Here is an 8,096-nt window from a genome sequence, read left to right as displayed (position 1 = left end):
TACGAAAACAAAAAGGTCCTTAGAACATGGTAACGATGATTTGCCTTCAAAAACATAGGAAAGCATCGTGCGGAAATGCTACTAAGACTCAATGCTGTGCGTCTGAACGATTTCAAGCTACAACTTCACACATGATTGCTATCATGCTTGTGGAGAAACGCACTCGCCCGCATATTGGCTTCATCAGCCCTAATAGCGTCTTCAAAACAAAAGACAGATGAAGAACTCGAATGCACAACCCATGAACATCCGATATTGTTGAGAGCATAACAGGCGGTTACCCGAATTTCTACACGTGAGCAATAACCGGTTTGCCTTCGTGTCGGCGATACTACTGAATATACCGGCGCATTCCATCAATAAATAGCGTTTACGGAACCTTTTTCGCTACTTCACGATACGTTCTCGTAAGACCTCGTGACGCGTCATTCGTTTGCGGACCCGCCGTGAGCAAATTTATAGTAATTCCGGAAAGTAAACAGTCAAGGCCTGATAGGGTATGCGCTTGCAGAATTCTTTATATGGCAAAGCGAATAGCACCTTCATCACTGAACATTGGTATATAAGTTAGGAGTTACAAACCCATCACATAGATATAACTGTTTTGTTTTGAGTACCATAAAAAGACCGCAATGGAATTAGTACTGCCATGCGATGATGATAGACAATATACGCGACAAATGTCGTCTTGCATCTTGCAGCTTACACCATAAACATAAATCAGGACAGGATAAGGCTCATATATGCAATCGTGCCGAAAAAACATGTATCGAACCATATTGATCATATTCAATCGAAGGTGAATTCGAAATGCGGATTTCCTGCACGATGATAAACGCGCTCTTCTTCATCATTCTGAAATCTGCATGACTAATAAACTAATTTTCTAACTGACTGCACTCTGCTCGCATTTCGACACCTCAGCGCCAGACCTCGTTGTAGGTCTGTATCCAAAACTGACAGGCAAGTGGGTTTAAATAGCTGGTAAATCATCCCCTGCGGCTATTCGCTTCCTGTTACGATACATTTTGGGCTTGATAACGCCATGGTGACAATGCACAACATGCCGGTATCATCTATTTGATGATCATTATGATCTTCAATGTCAATACAGAAACATACCCTACCCACATTGACTCGTGTCGGCATGAATGCAAACTCATGCTGCCGTCGACATGATTTAGTTTTAGTTGCAAAACGCTCTTGACTCTGTTGATGTTATCTCGAATACGTGACCCCAGCAACCAGCATGCTAAATCAAGATAAATAGTACTACACATCGCGTTGAGTGTTGGTTTGGGACTATTTTTGTGCTATCATAGGCGTATACGTTCATTTTCGTAAAGAAATAACTATGACGCTTGCGTGACTAGGTAAAACTATTTCAATCACAAATTATACATAGCAGCTTCTATAGCCTACTGCGCCGATTTCTTTATGAATCGAAACTATATACGAAGAATCGCAAGGCAGAACTAAATAATTTCATATTTTGGGAGAAAAACATATATATCCCCTCAATTTATGTCTTGTTCGCCAATTGGCATGTTACAACTGTTTATATGGGGATATATTGATCGCGATCAAACGGTCTCCCTTACAAATCTGATTCTAAGCACATGGACCCAACTTTGCGTTACTCGAATTATCGGAAAACTATGCATTCAATGTCGTTACGGAAAGTGCGGATGATTTCACCTCAGAAAATGTTGCAGTAGAAACGGCAGAAACCAATGACATCAAGAGATAACCAGTACACAGGGTATACTTTTAGTCTCAATATTGGCCAATGGCCATTTTGCGAATTAGCCCCATGTAGCTCGCCTCATGTAGCTCGCTCTTTGGCATATAAATGTTTCTAATTCGTCTTATATCGTGGACTGGCCATAATTGACCGTAATAATTTCGATATGTTTGATGGGAGTAGGGATTTGAGCGAAGCCGTTCATTGTGTGAAATGTGAATACAATAAAGGCTTGGGCCTCGATTGCGTAAACATCGCTCATTATTGTCAATACAGTAATTGAATTAAAATTATCACCGGTTACTATAAAATCATGTTACTGCTGTTTTGATGATGACTGTAATAAACTTGCTATGCAGTGCTGCGATTAATGACCCGAGAACGAGTAAATTTCATTATGAACACCTAAATCCAAGGATTCTCTATCGGCTGAAAGCGGTTTACAGCGCAGAAAGCCCATATTCGCTAAGAGCGACCCAAACAAGTTTAACCTCGTCGCGATTCGAGTCACTATATTTACAAAGTGGGCCCATATTGTATTGTGTACATTTCAATGATTTTCGTGAAATCGTGAAAACATATCTGTTCTGGGTAAATGTGTGTTATTCGTCTATCACGAGCATTATCTCAGTCGTTGATTGACATTTATACTTACACACAGCGAACATCTATAGAGGTCTATATTTCCAATGGATTGCGTGTGGATGCGAAGTAATGGTAGACGCTCAGCCGATTGACAACTCATTTCAGTGAAAAAATACCATAAGTTTAGTTAGATTCAAGTTCGAGTAGAAATACCAACGGTGGGCGTTTGAGTAAGGTTGAGTTTGAGTTCGGGATTGGGTTTCGCTGCGGGCTTGATTATGGTTCTGGTTCGGTGCGGGGTTAGAAAAGGTTAGGGTTAGAGTTAAGAGCAATTGAATTAATAGAGCGTAACAATGAGACGCTCGAAGTAAATGTATTTATATCACTCAAATGATTTGTGACTAATTCGATCAAAATGACGCACTCCAATGCGTCACTTATATGATACTCATTTGATATCCACCCAAGACATGCATGTGTACATTGTACAATGTGCATTGTGCATGTACTGTACTACACTGAACATATGTAGATTGTAGGGTTGCATTTAAAACTAATATCAATTTAAAACAAACATATGTTTTAACATGTTTTTATTGTTTTTTCAGCCTTGACGTCACGAATATTTAATTGTGACGTCACAGTGGACTGGCAAAATGACAATTGAGAATATTGGGTATATATGGCTTCTTCAATGAAAAAGGCTTCCGATCACTGTCATAAATAGACAAAAAATATCTTTAACCGGGACTACATTGTTATGCAGCATTTTTACGATCGGCGGTTATCATCATCATCATCAGAACATACATTCCGTACCAATGATCTGTATCTACGTGCAAACGCAGTTAAACCCAGCCACCCCACATCGTATACGTCGACTATTTTGGGGGCAAATCGTCAGTAGGCTTATACTACATGGTTTTTCGAACATATTTACACAATTATAGCATAACACACAACACACAAAATTTTTTTTTCAAAAGGCATTTGTTTAAAACACTGTTTAAAACATGTCTTAAACAAAATTGTTTTAAAACACCGTTTGTTTTAAATGAATCACAAACATATGGAATACTTCATCAGTGTATGTTGAAATATCGTTCAGGTTGTGCAATGTAAATCACTGACCCAATGCGATTTCTCTCAGGGATAAACAACGGGTCGGCTAGTCTTGGAGCAAATACCTTCAAGTTCTAAAACTGTAATGAATGTTTTGCAATAGTTAGTTTGTTTTGAGGTATTCATGGTGTGTGTCGACCAGGGTTGTAATGACTCGACTTGACTCGAGTCATTTTCTCAAAATGCGGAAATGACTCGACTCTACTCGAGTCAATCTGTGTATTGACTCGACTTGGACTCGAGTCATTGCGCATGACTCGAACCAAGTCATATGACTCGAGACTCAGACGGCCAAGACCAGCATTTCATTGTAATTTCGAAGAATATTAAAGTAACCACTCTATTTGGGCTTCGTCTCTTGGTACTGGCACTTGAAAATGCGACCAGAAATTATTAAAAGTGAGGGAAATTAGTATATTATAAATGCGAACCGTTCGATGTCACCAAACAGAGTTATAACAGCGGGTTTAACAAGACTTCAACTGAGAACTGAGCAGTCAACACAATGATTTGGACTCGGACTCGAGTCGTTATCCCGTGACTCGGACTCGAACCTCTGCTCGACGACTTGGACTCGGACTTGACTCGGTGACGAATTGAAAATGACTCGACTTGACTCGAGTCAAAACTATAAAAGTGAGATTGACATGTGACTCGGAGTCTTGTGACTTGGTTACAGGGCCGTAACTGCCGCACCCCAAACCCCCCAATTGGGGGGGGGGCGAGCTCGAAGGGGGCCCAAAATTATTTCATGAATTAGCATAAATTTATAGAGTATTTTTGGAAAATTTGTGCAACTTTTTCAAAAATTTTTCGCGCTGCGCGTGATTTCAAGTTGCCAAATTTCTTTATTATTGGGTACTTTTCCCCGAAGAAAAAATACGCAACATTTATCGAAATGGGCATATAAGCGTTGGCCATTACCGCGCCACGACGAACCAAGACGTATAGTCTTAGACCATGCAATATGCGACTCCAAGAAGTGTGCCAGAACGATCGGCAGCGAGAAAACTTCTTCCGAAAAGGACTGCCCTTATACTGACCTGAACTTCGTTATATATACAAATTACACATAGGTTTGATTGTCCATAGGCGCCTGAATGACTGGCGCCGAATGTCTTGGCAACCTGAACCTTAGAAGACAAATACCATCCCGCAGAGAAAAATAATATGGCAATGAAGAAATACCAATTTGAAATCGTGTGTACTTTTAGTTTAGTACGTTTGGGCGATTCTATATTTTTTGATATAGCAGACAGGAGGTCACGAAATAACATCATGTAACGAAGTCATACCAACGGGTACGCCCGCCCGAATATGTTTAATCATTATTTACGGGCTCTACAGTTTCGAAGACACCTCACTAAGCTATACCGGTAAATATGAGTAGAGAGGACAAGAAATTTATAGCAATATATATGCAATTCCCGATCTTATTGACCGATTTATCATGAATTATTGAAAATCTTCGCGCATGGCGCTGGCTCACGAAACGGTACCACTATAACTTCGTGGTAAAATTCAACAACGTGATGGGGGACGGTTTATCACCTAATGGAAGCCCATGACTCAAGTTTTTTTGGGGGCCTGACGAAGTGCTGTTTCGTTCCTGTCAACACCCGGAGATGTTTAACTATTATTGAGGGTTCCTACCTTTTCAAACACACCTCACTCAGCTCTACCGGTAAATCAGATTACGTGAGCAGAGAGAGGGTAAAAATTAATAGCAATATATATGCAATACCCGATCATATTGACCGATTCAGTCATGAATTATAGAAATTTCTTCGCGCTTCGCTCGGGCAGCCGAGTAAAGCTGACACACCAAACGGACACCCAATGTAGGTGTCAGGTAGCGGTAAACAGCGTAGAGCCTGAGGGGGGTCTAGGGGGCGAAGCCCCCCAGAAGTTAGGTTTATCACCCTGTGGGGGGCCCAAGACCAACGTTTGGGGGGGGGGCTGACGAAGTGCTGTTACGGCCCTGCTTGGTTACAACGCCGGTGTCGACTACTATATGGCCGTGTCATTTACACCAAGCCAATTTACTTCATTTTTATTCCTTAGCTGCCGGACTTGTAGCTCGGCCCACTTCTAGGCTCTTCTAAGACACCGTTTACATTACACCAGTGGTTCCCAACCTGTGGTACGCGTACCACTAGTGGTACGCGAGGGTCTTCCAGGTGGTACGCGAGTCCATTCTGTTTTTTTTTCGACCAAAGGAAGTTATTAGTTCAGTTGGGTTGATTTTGAATTTTTTGAATTTTTTTGACTAGTGGTGAAAAAACAATTCCATGCATCTCATCAACCCGGGCTGATAATGCCTAGTTTAATAGAATTTGTTATTACTAGGGCGATTTTGCTTTATAAAATTGAGCGTTAAGTCATAAAATTGTCAAAATTGTTTACAAAGTCAAAATTTTTTGGACACCTCTATTTCGTTATTATCGTAGATTTGACCAGCTTGTAGCCAACTTTATAGACCTACCGTTGTAGGCGGCCCATTGTCTGCTTATCGTGGATCATAAACTGTTAAACGAAACAAATAGGTTGACAATTGATATGGTGTTATGCGCAACGTACCGCAATATCCTAACTGAAGCATAACTGCTTGACATTTCATAGTTATTTTATCAAGAAGCGCATGATGAAAAATTGTGATGCATGATATCATTGACAGTATGAAGCAACATGTTGTGTCACCAGCAGTGTACTCACAGCTTCAGTGTTGCCAGCCAACAACTACTGCTGTTAAACGGTATTTCTCCATTCTTGGCAAGCTACTTAGTAAGGACAAACACTTTCTATCCGAGAAGGTAAGAAAGTATATTTCGTTGTACCACGACAAATTTTAATTAACTGTACCAAAATACGTGGTCTAACTACTGGGCCAGATATCGTTAAAATAAAGTTTTTTCATGTCAAAATTTGTCAGTTTTTAGGTCAAAAACGCTTTTTCGTAAGGACAGACAGTCCCTACCAGAAATAAATATTATAAGTAGTACAATTTTATTATTATGCGCGAAAACACCTAGTTTGCGTACATGAAGTCAAAATTTGCTCAAAATAAAGTTGTTTTAGGACAAAATCCTCCGATTTTTAGGTAAAAGAATCGCACTAGTTATTACACCTCCCATAGCTCAAATACGTGAGTATGACGTCATAAACGGTGAAAACATTTTGACAGCCTAAGGCGTGCGTAAATTATGTAGGTGGTACGCGAGCACTACATAAAACCTCGAAGTGGTACGTGGGTGGAAAAAGGTTAGGAACCACTGCATTACACGGATGAGATGGTGAGGCCTAGATAAACCTCCAACACTTATAGGTGGGAATTCCGTAGTCGATCTCGGTCGGACTCGAACCCGCAACCCATTGATGTTGCAGCTGTGGATTATACCCCTACGCTATCTCGCCATCCCTAATATAGTTGATAAATAATTGACTTTGATTTCTGCATGCTAGTGCGACATGGCTGTACCACTGACCACGTCGGGATCCGAGTTGATCTCGATAGATATTGCCATGGATAAAATTAACCTTAATCAGCAATAGACAATATCCTTATTTATAGGATAAATGCGGGGTCTGAGTTGAAAATCAGCATCCCTCGGGAAAGTTGAAGTCAGCTGCATTAGTTTCGAATGCTGGAAAGAAATAAAACTTCAATGGTAGAACGCCTGTATCTGTATCACAATGTTTGCGTAACATGACCGGACAGACCACATCACAATTTAAAGCATTTTCACGGTAAATAATTGTGATCGTTATGACGTCAGTCGCGCGTATTTACTTATTGTCAAGATAACTCGAGTTCTAATAAGCTCAAGCATTTGACTTACAACATTAACGTTTAAAATGCTGACTTTGCAGCATACTCTCCGTAACTGCTGCCTCATCGTTCGCATGCAATTGACGGTTTGCAACGTCATATTCACATTTCTGCGAAAATGGTGTAGCTTGTATTCAATAAATTGGCGATGAGATTTAGGGTCCTTGCTGGAATATTGTCATATCAACTCACCCTGTCAGTATCGTAACTGATACTTTAGTTTAGGGTTACCATATTTTGGTATCGGGAAAGGAGGACACTTTCTCAAAATTTTCAGACTTAGAATTGTGGACTAACATTCGGAAAAATGGTAAATTTTTCCCGACTTTGTAGTAGGTTGACTAAAAAATAAAGTCAACCTTCCGGCTCGACTCCCGAAATACAGATTTTTTTCACATTTCCGTTGGTTGACTAAAAAAAAAGGTCAACTTTCCGACTCAGCTCCCGAAATAGCCGCCGGAGCGTTACTTCAGTGCTGATTTACTGTATCTCAGTCGAATTTTTCCCTATATTTAAACACAATTCTCAAAAGAGAGGACAAAATCTCAAAAAGTAGGATATTTTCAAAAACCTGAAAAAGGAGGACAAATTTTCCTAAAGGAGGACGTATGGTAACCCTACTTCAGTCGCCTTGTTCAAATTCTATTTTGTATAAGAAGCGAGCACATTATTACTGATTTATCATGTTCTCTCTAAGTAGGGTTACCATATTTTGGAAATCTCATAAAGAGGACACTTTTTTAAAATTCTAAAACTTGCAAAAACCTGAGGAAAATCCCGAAAATTGGTAAATTTTTCCCACCTCGTGGTCGGTTG

This window comes from Botryllus schlosseri, chromosome 9, assembly GCF_051294905.1.
Source record: "Botryllus schlosseri isolate E-star chromosome 9, Bs_hap1, whole genome shotgun sequence".
Taxonomy (NCBI): Eukaryota; Metazoa; Chordata; class Ascidiacea; order Stolidobranchia; family Styelidae; genus Botryllus; species Botryllus schlosseri.
Note: the sequence above shows the minus strand (reverse complement) of the source record.